This window comes from Pleurodeles waltl, chromosome 5, assembly GCF_031143425.1.
Source record: "Pleurodeles waltl isolate 20211129_DDA chromosome 5, aPleWal1.hap1.20221129, whole genome shotgun sequence".
Classification (NCBI taxonomy): domain Eukaryota; kingdom Metazoa; phylum Chordata; class Amphibia; order Caudata; family Salamandridae; genus Pleurodeles; species Pleurodeles waltl.
Genome location: NC_090444.1, coordinates 538,478,002 through 538,494,479, shown reverse-complemented (window position 1 = coordinate 538,494,479; position 16,478 = coordinate 538,478,002).

Below are 16,478 nucleotides of genomic sequence, written 5' to 3'. Positions count from 1 at the left end.
TAGCTCAGCCGGCACCTAGGGAAACCTACCAAACCTGTGCATTTCTGAAAACTAGAGACCTAGGGGAATCCAAGGAGGGGTGACTTGCGGGGCTCGGACCAGGTTCTGTTACCCAGAATCCTTTGCAAACCTCAAAATTTGGCAAAAAAAACACATGTTCCTCACATTTCTGTGGCAGAAAGTTCTGGAATCTGAGAGGAGCCACAAATTTCCTTCCACCTATCGTTCCCCCAAGTCTCCCGATAAAATTTATATCTCACTTGCGTGGGTAGGCCTAGCGCCCGCGACAGGAAACACCCCAAAGCGCAACGTGGACACATCCAAAATTTTTGAAGAAAACAGAGGTGTTTTTGGCGAAGTACCTACCTGTAGATTTTGGCCTCTAGCTCAGCCGGCACCTAGGGAAACCTACCAAACCTGTGCATTTCTGAAAACTAGAGACCTAGGGGAATCCAAGGAGGGGTGACTTGCGGGGCTCGGACCAGGTTCTGTTACCCAGAATCCTTTGCAAACCTCAAAATGTGGCTAAAAAAACACATGTTCCTCACATTTCTGTTGCAGAAAGTTCTGGAATCTGAGAGGAGCCACAAATTTCCTTCCACCCAGCGTTCCCCCAAGTCTCCCGATAAAAATGATACCTCACTTGCGTTGGTAGGCCTAGCGCCCGCGACAGGAAACACCCCAAAGCGCAACGTGGACACATCCAAAATTTTGGAATAAAACAGAGGTGTTTTTTGCGAAGTGCCTACCTGTAGATTTTGGCCTCTAGCTCAGCCGGCACCTAGGGAAACCTACCAAACCTGTGCATTTCTGAAAACTAGAGACCTAGGGGAATCCAAGGAGGGGTGACTTGCGGGGCTCGGACCAGGTTCTGTTACCCAGAATCCTTTGCAAACCTCAAAATGTGGCTAAAAAAACACATGTTCCTCACATTTCTGTGGCAGAAAGTTCTGGAATCTGAGAGGAGCCACAAATTTCCTTCCACCCAGCGTTCCCCCAAGTCTCCCGATAAAAATGATACCTCACTTGTGTGGGTAGGCCTAGCGCCCGCGTCAGGAAACGCCCCAAAACGCAACGTGGACACATCCCATTTTTTTTAAAGAAAACAGAGGTGTTTTTTGCGAAGTGCCTACCTGTAGATTTTGCCCTCTAGCTCAGCCGGCACCTGGGGAAACCTACCAAACCTGTGCCTTTCTGAAAACTAGAGACCTAGGGGAATCCAAGGAGGGGTGACTTGCGGGGCTCGGACCAGGTTCTGTTACCCAGAATCCTTTGCAAACCTCAAAATTTGGCTAAAAAAACACATGTTCCTCACATTTCTATGGCAGAAAGTTCTGGAATCTGAGAGGAGCCACAAATTTCCTTACACCCAGCGTTCCCCCAAGTCTCCCGATAAAAATGATACCTCACTTGCGTGGGTAGGCCTAGCGCCCGCGACAGGAAACACCCCAAAGCGCAACGTGGACACATCCAAAATTTTTGAAGAAAACAGAGGTGTTTTTTGCGAAGTGCCTACCTGTAGATTTTGCCCTCTAGCTCAGCCGGCACCTAGGGAATGTCACGTTGTAGATGCTCTTCAGACTCGGTGCGATGCAAATAAAGGTCCACCTCCTGACACCACCAAGTCACCTATATAAACCACGGTGCATTGGAGTAATCAGGTGAGGGAAGGAAGGGGAAGGAACAGCAGGGACGGGATATCTGTAAAGAGAATAATACACAGTGTTAATATCACATTGCATGTCTACTCTCGCAATGTCTTGCTAAAGTACTAACGACCGTACCTGCCCATAACTCATGAGGGCAGAACTAGTCCAACGCCTATCTGTGCTCCATCTGAATCATAGATGGACGCCACAAGCCAACAACTAACACCGATGATCTCTAGTGGGTTGCTCAACACCCACTTTTATACAAGATAGTCACGAAATAATGAGGAAACAGAAACAAAAAGAAAGGGAATAAAATTAACGACGATAAGAACCTATCTCGTAGTCCTTCCTATGACTCAGTTAATTCACTAAGCCCCATGTCATAGTCACGCAATTTGTAGGAATAACCCTGTGTTATTTCATTACGTATTGAAAAGAAAAATCGTCCCGGCAGTTCAAGTCCCGCAAAAATAAACATTAACCTTCTGTCGTAGCCAAACATATAATGTTCTCTGGCCCCAAAGATAATCGTTCGTGCTTTATTGGTAACTCAAACAAAAGACCGCCGTGCTTCAGAAGTTACCAGAGTCCTTGTCGAACTGTAATAATGGGAAAAGAAAGGCGAGGGATTCCGGCACCAAATCGTCTCACCGCTTACCACCTCTCCTTCGTGTCAGGTTCCCCAAGGAAAATAACTCGACACTCCCGCTGATATCGGGAAGGTCCCAGGCTCCAAGGAAAACCGGAGGAGGAATTATACCTCCTAAGCAAACAACTCAACCTCGGAAACGCCGTCAACAAGAGCCCTCGTTGTCCATCCGACTGGGTTCTAGGGAACGAATAACGCACATTACTTCCTGTATGTGCTTGATTTTTAAGCGACCTCTTTCCCTCTAGGCGTCATGGGATATGTAGTCCAAAAGGACTACATTATCCCGATCTGCAATGTAGGCGCCGCGGCTAACACCTGACAGTACGCCCGCCTCCAAAGCGCCTCCTAGGACCAGGTTTAGAGGGATGACGGGCATGAAACAGCCGTACCGCCCTAGGGGCATGGACATTGCTTTCCGGCTCCCATGAATCATCCTCAGCATTGTACCCCTTCCATGAAACCAAGTACCACAGCTTACCCCCCCGTCGTTTGGAATCCAACACTCTGCGCACCTCGTACTCCAGCTGCCCATCTCTGACCACCGGAGGCACCGCCTGCCGGTTCGCTGAAAGAGCCGGTTTCAAAAGGCTGCAATGAAATACCGGATGGATCCTTAAGGAAGCAGGTAAGTTGAGACGGTAAGCCACAGGGTTTATCTGGCGTAACACCTCATAGGGACCAATGTAACGAGGATGAAAGACGCTACGCATCTTGAAGCGTATATACTTGGTGGAAAGCCACACTCTATCGCCTGGCTGATATGCCGGCCCCTCACGTCGATGTTCATCACCCCACTTTTTATACTGTTCTTTGGCCTTCTCCAGATTGAGTCGTATCTTCTTTTGCACGGATTGGAGATTCCTAATCATGGCATGAACCGTAGGTTGATCCGTGACTTCCCTAGGTATGTTTATGGGCAACATTTCCGCGTGGAACCCCGTGTTAGCACGAAAAGGAGATTCCCGTATCGAGCTATGCCAAGCATTGTTGTATGATAGTTCTGCCAGCCATAGCAACGAAACCCAGGATTCTTGAGCGTCCTTTGCATAGCACCTCAGATATTTTTTCAGGGTTTGATTGAGGCGCTCCGTCTGGCCATCGGTTTGTGGGTGGAAACTGGTGGACAGTGCGGATTCAATGCGCAGCACCTTGCACCACATACGCCAAAACCTAGCAACAAACTGGGGGCCTCTGTCCGAAATAATGGTTCTCGGTAGACCATGTAATCGCACCACTTGAGACAAAATTAGATGGGCGGTTTGACTGGCTGTAGGCAGATTTCTACAAGGGAGAAAATGACCCATCTTGGTAAGGCTGTCGATTACCACCATGATAGCGTTGTACCCCTGATCCATTGGTAATCCTACCACAAAATCCACGCTAATGGTTTGCCATGGTTTATCCGGAGTGGGCAAAGGTATCAGTCGGCCCTGGCTCTTTGCGTTTTCTCCCTTGGCCCGTGCACATATCTCACACCGAGCCACCCAGGCCGCAACGTCTTTAGCCCAACCTTCCCACCTGAAATGTCGTTGAACTATTTGCGCCGTTTTGGTGTAACCAGGATGACCAGCCGTTACCGCATCATGACACCAATTAAAGGCTTGCACTCGGAGTTCACGTGTTGGCAAATACAAACGATTACCTTGCAACGGTATTCCATGCTTAAGGGTACGGTCCTGACTTAACTCTGCCCATTTCTTCCACTGAGCAGCAGACTTATGCTTAGAAACCTTTTCTAAGAAATGGGAGATATGAAGGGCACAATGCACTCTTTCAGGTTTGATGATTGCTTCCTCAGGTCTTGAAGCGATGGTTCTCACGTCCTCTTGTCGAGACAGTGAATCTGCCTTGCGATTGTCAACCCCAGGACGGAAGGTCACCACAAACTCGTATTCTGAAAAAAACAGCATCCACCTCATTTGCCGCTGGGTAAGTTGTCTTGCCTCCTTCATATACTGCAGATTTCGGTGATCAGTATATACCGTGACCGGGTGTTGAGCTCCCCATAGGTAGTGTCGCCATTCCTGGAATGCCTTTTTGATGGCTAACAATTCCTTTTCTGCCACCGTATAGTTAAGTTCCGCAGCCGATAGTTTCCTAGATAAAAACGCAACAGGATGAAGCTGTCCGGTGGTTTTGTTTCTTTGTGATAACACGGCCCCAATCGCTATATCCGAGGCATCCGCTTCAACGATAAAAGGGGCATCCGGCTGTGGATGTTGAAGTATAGGTGCGGAGCAGAAGGCCTGTTTCAAAAAGCAAAACGCCTCCTCTGCTTCCTCTGACCAAACAAAAGACACCCCCTTTCTTAGTAACCTTGTTATAGGTGACACAATGTGAGAAAAATGAAAGATGAATCTTCTATAATAATTGGAAAACCCAAGGAAGCATTGCACGTCTCTCACACTAGTGGGTACTGGCCACTCCTGAACAGCCTGTATTTTTCTTGTCGACATGCAAAACCCTTCAGGGCTTAAATCCACCCCCAAGAACTCAACCTTCCGGACATGGAACTCGCATTTGCTCAGTTTGCAAAAAAGACTATGCTGTCGCAATGCTAGGAGTACTAAGGAAACATGGTCAAAGTGGCGCTCCAGGGATGTGGAATACACCAGAATGTCATCTATATAAACGATCACGAAACGGTCTACGTATTCCTTGAGAACATCGTTCAGAAAATACTGAAATGCCGCCGGGGCGTTACACAACCCGAACGGCATTACCAAGTACTCAAACAGACCATAACGGGTTTTGAACGCCGTTTTCCACTCGTCCCCTTCGCGGATTCTGACCAGATGATAAGCTCCCTTCAGGTCCAACCTCGTATAGATTACCGCCTCTTTCACCTGTTCCAATAACACAGGAATGAGAGGAAGAGGGTATCTATTCCTCACTGTATTCTTGTTCAGCATTCGATAATCGATGCAGGTTCTCAACTCTTTATTGGCTTTAGCTATGAAAAAGAGTGGAGAGGCTGCCGGAGAACAAGATGGTCTAATGAACCCGATCTCCAGGAAGTGATCCAAGTATTTTCTCAAATGCTTGGTTTCTGGGTCTGATAGAGCATATACCCTACAGGAAGGAAGGAGAGCTCCAGGAATCAGATCTATCTTGCAATCATATACACGATGGGGTGGCAATGTTTCAGCCTGACCTTCGTCGAACACATCCTTGAACTCGGCATAAACAGAGGGCAATATCACTGTTTTCTCCATCACTGTGGCCAACTGTAACCCTTGAGCCAATGCTAACATGGGGGATTCGTCATACAAGAAGCAGATATTCTCACACCTCGAGGACTGAAAACTAACCGTCTTGGTTTGCCAATCTATAACAGGATTGTGTTTTCTTAACCAGGGCATTCCTAAAATAATTTCATACTGAGGAGCCTCTATTATATCCAGTCTAATTCTTTCTTTATGTTCCGGAGATACCCCATTGAAGATCAACCCAACGTCCTCAGTATGTTCTGTAAGGGGCCCAGATTTCAGCGGTGTACCATCAACCGCCAACACTATTTCGGGGTCCTATCTCGGAATGCTAGGAAGTCCCAATCTCCTAACCACCCCTGCATCTATGAAATTTCCCTTTCTACCTTTTCCTTTAATGCCGCTGCCTCCACCCTAGAATTAGACAACTCTTGTTGCACTACTACTAACGCCTGTAATACATCATCCATAGACGCCATCTTTGCATCACACCGAGCGGGAGGAGCGTTATTCGTGGGTGCGTTATTCTGTCACGTTGTAGATGCTCCTCAGACTCGGTGCGATGCAAATAAAGGTCCACCTCCTGACACCACCAAGTCACCTATATAAACCACGGTGCATTGGAGTAATCAGGTGAGGGAAGGAAGGGGAAGGAACAGCAGGGACGGGATATCTGTAAAGAGAGGAATACACAGTGTTAATATCACATTGCCTGTCTACTCTCGCAATGTCTCGCTAAAGTACCAACGACCGTACCTGCCCATAACTCATGAGGGCAACGCCTATCTGTGCTCCATCTGAATCATAGATGGACGCCACAAGCCAACAACTAACACCGATGATCTCTAGTGGGTTGCTCAACACCCACTTTTATACAAGATAGTCACGAAATAATGAGGAAACAGAAACAAAAAGAAAGGGAATAAAATTAACGACGATAAGAACCTATCTCGTAGTCCTTCCTATGACTCAGTTAATTCACTAAGCCCCATGTCATAGTCACGCAATTTGTAGGAATAACCCTGTGTTATTTCATTACGTATTGAAAAGAAAAATCGTCCCGGCAGTTCAAGTCCCGCAAAAATAAACATTAACCTTCTGTCGTAGCCAAACATATAATGTTCTCTGGCCCCAAAGATAATCGTTCGTGCTTTATTGGTAACTCAAACAAAAGACCGCCGTGCTTCAGAAGTTACCAGAGTCCTTGTCGAACTGTAATAATGGGAAAAGAAAGGCGAGGGATTCCGGCACCAAATCGTCTCACCGCTTACCACCTCTCCTTCGTGTCAGGTTCCCCAGGGAAAATAACTCGACACTCCCGCTGATATCGGGAAGGTCCCAGGCTCCAAGGAAAACCGGAGGAGGAATTATACCTCCTAAGCAAACAACTCAACCTCGGAAACGCCGTCAACAAGAGCCCTCGTTGTCCATCTGACTGGGTTCTAGGGAACGAATAACGCACATTACTTCCTGTATGTGCTTGATTTTTAAGCGACCTCTTTCCCTCTAGGCGTCATGGGATATGTAGTCCAAAAGGACTACATTATCCCGATCGGCAATGTAGGCGCCGCGGCTAACACCTGACAGGGAAACCTACCAAACCTGTGCATTTCTGAAAACTAGAGACCTAGGGGAATCCAAGGAGGGGTGACTTGCGGGGCTCGGACCAGGTTCTGTTACCCAGAATCCTTTGCAAACCTCAAAATTTGGCTAAAAAAACACATGTTCCTCACATTTCTGTGGCAGAAAGTTCTGGAATCTGAGAGGAGCCACAAATTTCCTTCCACCCAGCGTTCCCCCAAGTCTCCCGATAAAAATGATACCTCACTTGCGTGGGTAGGCCTAGCGCCCGCGACAGGAAACGCCCCAAAACGCAACGTGGACACATCCCATTTTTTGAAAGAAAACAGTGCCTACCTGTGGATTTTGGCCTGTAGCTCAGCCGGCACCTAGGGAAACCTACCAAACCTGTGCATTTCTGAAAACTAGAGACCTAGGGGAATCCAAGGAAGGGTGACTTGCGGGGCTCGGACCAGGTTCTGTTACCCAGAATCCTTTGCAAACCTCAAAATGTGGCTAAAAAAACACATGTTCCTCACATTTCTGTGGCAGAAAGTTCTGGAATCTGAGAGGAGCCACAAATTTCCTTCCACCCAGCGTTCCCCCAAGTCTCCCGATAAAAATGATACCTCACTTGCGTGGGTAGGCCTAGCGCCCGCGACAGGAAACACCCCAAAGCGCAACGTGGACACATCCAAAATTTTGGAAGAAAACAGAGGTGTTTTTTGCGAAGTGCCTACCTGTAGATTTTGGCCTCTAGCTCAGCCGGCACCTAGGGAAACCTACCAAACCTGTGCATTTCTGAAAACTAGAGACCTAGGGGAATCCAAGGAGGGGTGACTTGCGGGGCTCGGACCAGGTTCTGTTACCCAGAATCCTTTGCAAACCTCAAAATTTGGCAAAAAAAACACATGTTCCTCATATTGCTGTGGCAGAAAGTTCTGGAATCTAAGAGGAGCCACAAATTTCCTTCCACCCAGCGTTCCCCCAAGTCTCCCGATAAAAATGATACCTCACTTGCGTGGGTAGACCTAGTGCCCGCGACAGGAAATACCCCAAAGCGCAACGTGGACACATCCAAAATTTTGGAAGAAAACAGAGGTGTTTATTGCGAAGGGCCTACCTGTAGATTTTGGCCTCTAGCTCAGCCGGCACCTAGGGAAACCTACCAAACCTGTGCATTTCTGAAAACTAGAGACCTAGGGGAATCCAAGGAGGGGTGACTTGCGGGGCTCGGACCAGGTTCTGTTACCCAGAATCCTTTGCAAACCTCAAAATTTGGCAAAAAAAACACATGTTCCTCACATTTCTGTGGCAGAAAGTTCTGGAATCTGAGAGGAGCCACAAATTTCCTTCCACCCAGCGTTCCCCCAAGTCTCCCGATAAAAATTATACCTCACTTGCGTGGGTAGGCCTAGCGCCCGCGACAGGAAACACCCCAAAGCGCAACGTGGACACATCCAAAATTTTGGAAGAAAACAGAGGTGTTTTTGGCGAAGTACCTACCTGTAGATTTTGGCCTCTAGCTCAGCCGGCACCTAGGGAAACCTACCAAACCTGTGCATTTCTGAAAACTAGAGACCTAGGGGAATCCAAGGAGGGGTGACTTGCGGGGCTCGGACCAGGTTCTGTTACCCAGAATCCTTTGCAAACCTCAAAACGTGGCTAAAAAAACACATGTTCCTCACATTTCTGTGGCAGAAAGTTCTGGAATCTGAGAGGAGCCACAAATTTCCTTCCACCCAGCGTTCCCCCAAGTCTCCCGATAAAAATGATACCTCACTTGCGTGGGTAGGCCTAGCGCCCGCGACAGGAAACACCCCAAAGCGCAACGTGGACACATCCAAAATTTTGGAATAAAACAGAGGTGTTTTTTGCGAAGTGCCTACCTGTAGATTTTGGCCTCTAGCTCAGCCGGCACCTAGGGAAACCTACCAAACCTGTGCACTTCTGAAAACTAGAGACCTAGGGGAATCCAAGGAGGGGTGACTTGCGGGGCTCGGACCAGGTTCTGTTACCCAGAATCCTTTGCAAACCTCAAAATGTGGCTAAAAAAACACATGTTCCTCACATTTCTGTGGCAGAAAGTTCTGGAATCTGAGAGGAGCCACAAATTTCCTTCCACCCAGCGTTCCCCCAAGTCTCCCGATAAAAATGATACCTCACTTGTGTGGGTAGGCCTAGCGCCCGCGACAGGAAACGCCCCAAAACGCAACGTGGACACATCCCATTTTTTTTAAAGAAAACAGAGGTGTTTTTTGCGAAGTGCCTACCTGTAGATTTTGCCCTCTAGCTCAGCCGGCACCTGGGGAAACCTACCAAACCTGTGCATTTCTGAAAACTAGAGACCTAGGGGAATCCAAGGAGGGGTGACTTGCGGGGCTCGGACCAGGTTCTGTTACCCAGAATCCTTTGCAAACCTCAAAATTTGGCTAAAAAAACACATGTTCCTCACATTTCTATGGCAGAAAGTTCTGGAATCTGAGAGGAGCCACAAATTTCCTTCCACCCAGCGTTCCCCCAAGTCTCCCGATAAAAATGATACCTCACTTGCGTGGGTAGGCCTAGCGCCCGCGACAGGAAACACCCCAAAGCGCAACGTGGACACATCCAAAATTTTTGAAGAAAACAGAGGTGTTTTTTGCGAAGTGCCTACCTGTAGATTTTGCCCTCTAGCTCAGCCGGCACCTAGGGAATGTCACGTTGTAGATGCTCTTCAGACTCGGTGCGATGCAAATAAAGGTCCACCTCCTGACACCACCAAGTCACCTATATAAACCACGGTGCATTGGAGTAATCAGGTGAGGGAAGGAAGGGGAAGGAACAGCAGGGACGGGATATCTGTTAAGAGAGGAATACACAGTGTTAATATCACATTGCATGTCTACTCTCGCAATGTCTTGCTAAAGTACCAACGACCGTACCTGCCCATAACTCATGAGGGCAGAACTAGTCCAACGCCTATCTGTGCTCCATCTGAATCATAGATGGACGCCACAAGCCAACAACTAACACCGATGATCTCTAGTGGGTTGCTCAACACCCACTTTTATACAAGATAGTCACGAAATAATGAGGAAACAGAAACAAAAAGAAAGGGAATAAAATTAACGACGATAAGAACCTATCTCGTAGTCCTTCCTATGACTCAGTTAATTCACTAAGCCCCATGTCATAGTCACGCAATTTGTAGGAATAACCCTGTGTTATTTCATTACGTATTGAAAAGAAAAATCGTCCCGGCAGTTCAAGTCCCGCAAAAATAAACATTAACCTTCTGTCGTAGCCAAACATATAATGTTCTCTGGCCCCAAAGATAATCGTTCGTGCTTTATTGGTAACTCAAACAAAAGACCGCCGTGCTTCAGAAGTTACCAGAGTCCTTGTCGAACTGTAATAATGGGAAAAGAAAGGCGAGGGATTCCGGCACCAAATCGTCTCACCGCTTACCACCTCTCCTTCGTGTCAGGTTCCCCAAGGAAAATAACTCGACACTCCCGCTGATATCGGGAAGGTCCCAGGCTCCAAGGAAAACCGGAGAAGGAATTATACCTCCTAAGCAAACAACTCAACCTCGGAAACGCCGTCAACAAGAGCCCTCGTTGTCCATCTGACTGGGTTCTAGGGAACGAATAACGCACATTACTTCCTGTATGTGCTTGATTTTTAAGCGACCTCTTTCCCTCTAGGCGTCATGGGATATGTAGTCCAAAAGGACTACATTATCCCGATCGGCAATGTAGGCGCCGCGGCTAACACCTGACAGGGAAACCTACCAAACCTGTGCATTTCTGAAAACTAGAGACCTAGGGGAATCCAAGGAGAGGTGACTTGCGGGGCTCGGACCAGGTTCTGTTACCCAGAATCTTTTGCAAACCTCAAAATTTGGCTAAAAAAACACATGTTCCTCACATTTCTGTGGCAGAAAGTTCTGGAATCTGAGAGGAGCCACAAATTTCCTTCCACCCAGCGTTCCCCCAAGTCTCCCGATAAAAATGATACCTCACTTGCGTGGGTAGGCCTAGCGCCCGCGACAGGAAACACCCCAAAGCGCAACGTGGACACATCCAAAATTTTGGAATAAAACAGAGGTGTTTTTTGCGAAGTGCCTACCTGTAGATTTTGGCCTCTAGCTCAGCCGGCACCTAGGGAAACCTACCAAACCTGTGCATTTCTGAAAACTAGAGACCTAGGGGAATCCAAGGAGGGGTGACTTGCGGGGCTCGGACCAGGTTCTGTTACACAGAATCCTTTGCAAACCTCAAAATGTGGCTAAAAAAACACATGTTCCTCACATTTCTGTGGCAGAAAGTTCTGGAATCTGAGAGGAGCCACAAATTTCCTTCCACCCAGCGTTCCCCCAAGTCTCCCGATAAAAGTTATACCTCACTTGCGTGGGTAGGCCTAGCGCCCGCGACAGGAAACACCCCAAAGCGCAACGTGGACACATCCAAAATTTTGGAAGAAAACAGAGGTGTTTTTTGCGAAGTGCCTACCTGTAGATTTTGGCCTCTAGCTCAGCCGGCAATTAGGGAAACCTACCAAACCTGTGCATTTCTGAAAACTAGAGACCTAGGGGAATCCAAGGAGGGGTGACTTGCGGGGCTCGGACCAGGTTCTGTTACCCAGAATCCTTTGCAAACCTCAAAATTTGGCTAAAAAAACACATGTTCCTCACATTTCTGTGGCAGAAAGTTCTGGAATCTGAGAGGAGCCACAAATTTCCTTCCACCCAGCGTTCCCCCAAGTCTCCCGATAAAAATGATACCTCACTTGCGTGGGTAGGCCTAGCGCCCGCGACAGGAAACACCCCAAAGCGCAACGTGGACACATCCAAAATTTTGGAAGAAAACAGAGGTGTTTTTTGCGAAGTGCCTACCTGTAGATTTTGGCCTCTAGCTCAGCCGGCACCTAGGGAAACCTACCAAACCTGTGCATTTCTGAAAACTAGAGACCTAGGGGAATCCAAGGAGGGGTGACTTGCGGGGCTCGGACCAGGTTCTGTTACCCAAAATCCTTTGCAAACCTCAAAATGTGGCTAAAAAAACACATGTTCCTCACATTTCTGTGGCAGAAAGTTCTGGAATCTGAGAGGAGCCACAAATTTCCTTCCACCCAGCGTTCCCCCAAGTCTCCCGATAAAAATGATACCTCACTTGCGTGAGTAGGCCTAGCGCCCGCGACAGGAAACACCCCAAAGCGCAACGTGGACACATCCAAAATTTTGGAAGAAAACAGAGGTGTTTTTTGCGAAGTGCCTACCTGTAGATTTTGCCCTCTAGCTCAGCCGGCACCTAGGGAAACATACCAAACCTGTGCATTTCTGAAAACTAGAGACCTAGGGGAATCCAAGGAGGGGTGACTTGCGGGGCTCTGACCAGGTTCTGTTACCCAGAATCCTTTGCAAACCTCAAAATTTGGCTAAAAAAACACATGTTCCTCACATTTCTGTGGCAGAAAGTTCTGGAATCTGAGAGGAGCCACAAATTTCCTTCCACCCAGCGTTCCCCCAAGTCTCCCGATAAAATTTATACCTCACTTGCGTGGGTAGGCCTAGCGCCCGCGACAGGAAACACCCCAAAGCGCAACGTGGACACATCCAAAATTTTGGAAGAAAACAGAGGTGTTTTTTGCGAAGTGCCTACCTGTAGATTTTGGCCTCTAGCTCAGCCGGCACCTAGGGAAACCTACCAAACCTGTGCATTTCTGAAAACTAGAGACCTAGGGGAATCCAAGGAGGGGTGACTTGCGGGGCTCGGACCAGGTTCTGTTACCCAGAATCCTTTGCAAACCTCAAAATGTGGCTAAAAAAACACATGTTCCTCACATTTCTGTGGCAGAAAGTTCTGGAATCTGAGAGGAGCCACAAATTTCCTTCCACCCAGCGTTCCCCCAAGTCTCCCGATAAAAATGATACCTCACTTGCGTGGGTAGGCCTAGCGCCCGCGACAGGAAACACCCCAAAGCGCAACGTGGACACATCCAAAATTTTGGAAGAAAACAGAGGTGTTTTTTGCGAAGTGCCTACCTGTAGATTTTGGCCTCTAGCTCAGCCGGCACCTAGGGAAACCTACCAAACCTGATCATTTCTGAAAACTAGAGACCTAGGGGAATCCAAGGAGGGGTGACTTGCGGGGCTCGGACCAGGTTCTGTTACCCAGAATCCTTTGCAAACCTCAAAATTTGGCTAAAAAAACACATGTTCCTCACATTTCTGTGGCAGAAAGTTCTGGAATCTGAGAGGAGCCACAAATTTCCTTCCACCCAGCGTTCCCCCAAGTCTCCCGATAAAAATGATACCTCACTTGCATGGGTAGGCCTAGCGCCCGCGACAGGAAACGCCCCAAAACGCAACGTGGACACATCCCATTTTTTGAAAGAAAACAGTGCCTACCTGTGGATTTTGGCCTGTAGCTCAGCCGGCACCTAGGGAAACCTACCAATCCTGTGCATTTCTGAAAACTAGAGACCTAGGGGAATCCAAGGAGGGGTGACTTGCGGGGCTCGGACAAGGTTCTGTTACCCAGAATCCTTTGCAAACCTCAAAATGTAGCTAAAAAAACACATGTTCCTCACATTTCTGTGGCAGAAAGTTCTGGAATCTGAGAGAAGCCACAAATTTCCTTCCACACAGCGTTTCCCCAAGTCTCCCGATAAAAATGATACCTCACTTGTGTGGGTGGGCCAGGTGCCTGCAACAGAATAAGGCCCAAAACCTGAAGGGATAGAAGGGATAGCACAGCAAGTTTATAAGGGCATATTCTTTTAAACATCTTTAGACAGACTCTGCTTTGGGGACCCACATAAGTGAGGTGTCATTTTACTTGGGAGACTGAGGGGAAAACTGGGGAGTAGGAATTTTGTGCTGGAGCGGTGATCCTACTAAGAAAAATCAGGAAAATATGCTTTTTTATGCAAATTTTGAGGTTTACAGAGGAGTCTGGGTAAGAAAATGTTGGGGGAGCCACGCAAGCCACACCTCCCTGGACTCCTTGGGGTGCCTAGTTTTAAAAAGTTTCTGGGTTTTGTAGGTTTCCCTACATGAAGGCCGCACCCAGGACCAAAAACATAGGTGGGCCCTCCCCCCCAAACACAGGTATTTGGGAATATATCACTTTGATGTGTGCACATACATCTGTGATGTGCCAAACACTAAAATTGTGAAAAGAAACACACTTAGGTTATGTGAAGAAGACCCCTCACCCACCAACCAAGTTGGTGGCATGCTTGATCATCGGGGTCCCACCCGAGGCACCTAGCGTGTCACAGGTGTGCTGCGACGCCTGATTACAGCGGAGCAGGTTTTGTCATTTTTTACAACACATACTGGTTGGATTTGGCACGAGGGTGAGTGATGGTTCAGTGGATCAAATTTTATTAACAAGAGATTTCACAAAAATGAAATGCACTGCTAATAAGTGAAAGGCAAAAAAGTGAACCAATGACTCACAGCTCGTGAGCTGTAAGGCCGCGACAAGGCACCAACCGCTTTACAGTCCATTCACACACCTTTCATACATGACACGCACAAGACCATTCACACCGCCAGCCACGGGCCCAGCACATTACAACACTCACATCGACAGACCGCGCCACTCAAGGGCCCATCACTTACATACGCCCACATGCCTGATACAAGAATCACACCAGCTGATGGGAGTGTGGACTGCCGTTTGGCTGGCACCGCCAGCCAAGCGCCACCCCACGCACACCGCCAGCCAAGCGCAACCCCAAGCACACCGCCAGCCAAGCGCCACCCCACGCACACCGCCAGCCAAGCGCCACTCCAAGCACACCGCCAGCCAAGCGCCACCCCAAGCACACCGCCAGCCAAGCGCCACCCCACGCACACCGCCAGCCAAGCACCACCCCAAGCACACCGCCAGCCAAGCGCCACCCCAAGCACACCGCCAGCCAAGCGCCACCCCACGCACACCGCCAGCCAAGCGCCACCCCACGCACACCGCAATCACTTTTTTTTATTTATAAACAACAAAGAAACTACTAATTATAAAATAAGCACAAAACTACAAACACAAAAGCTCTAACTAAATACACGACAGATGCCAACCGCGAAACATATGAAAATATAAAACAGACCGCTTACGCTCACGGTATTTCCCAAAAGTTTTTCCTTGTGTGGTAACTTCTAAAACAGCTGGGCACACACAGCCCAGGCTTTGAAGGGCATTCGGGGCAGTACATCCGGCTCTCCCTCCGGATTGATCTCCGGGCACATACTCTACTTTTCTTTGTGGGCATGTCTTTTTTGGGAGTGCGAGGAATGTGATCTGGAAAATGCCGATCTTTCAATCTAGCCACATCCTCCACCACTTCTACTCTAGGAACTCTTGCCGGTTCCACCACAATAAGGCTTTCTATCACCGACTCCTGAAATTTAACAAATGTCATCCTTGACTCGGGTGAACAATCCTTGTATACAATAAAGGCATTAAAAGTTGCCAAATGAAATAAATGTAGGGCCAACTTTTTATGCCACACATATGACTTACGAAGAGCAGTGTAAGGTTCTAACCTCTGATCTACTCTATCAACACCACCCATGTGCCTATTGTAGTCCAAAATGCACGCAGGTTTGCGCACTTCCGCAACCTGGCCCCAAACAGCCACAGGGGAAGTACTCTCATCATGGATGGTCGATAGAATGTACACATCCCTCCTGTCTGAAAATTTCAGAGCTAGCAGCTCATTATTCCGCAAGGCACTGCACTGTCCCCTCTCAAGTTTTTTACAGACAAGCTCCCTTGGATAGCCTTTCCGGTTAGAACGGATTGTGCCACAAGCAACAGTGTCCACCCTAAACAACTCCTTGAACAACTGCACTCCAGTGTAGAAATTATCTACGTACAAATGGTGACCTTTGTTAAACAGCCGTCTAGCAAGTTCCCACACAATTTTTTCGCTAACTCCAAAAGTGGCCGGACAACCAGGAGGGTCAATACTGGAATCCCTACCAGTGTAGACCCGGAAATTATACACATATCCTGTACTGCTTTCTGACAGCAGATACAATTTAATCCCATACCGTGCCCTCTTACTAGGAATGTTCTGCTTAAAAACTAAACGCCCCTTGAAAAGGACCAAAGACTCGTCCACACTTATCTCTTTGCCTGGAACATAGACCTCTGAAAACCGATCCACAAAATGATCAAGGACAGGCCTGATCTTAAAAAGGCGGTCACAATCAGGGTGATCTCGTGGCAAGGCTAAAGCATTGTCTACAAAATGCAGCATATGAAGAAGAAGCAAATACCGATTACGTGTCATAGTTGCAGGAAATATAGCAGTTGCCATCAAGGGACTAGTAGACCAATAAGAAGCCAGTGACGGCTTCCTGATCAACCCCATCAAAAAAGACAAACCTAAAAACCTTTTCATCTCTTC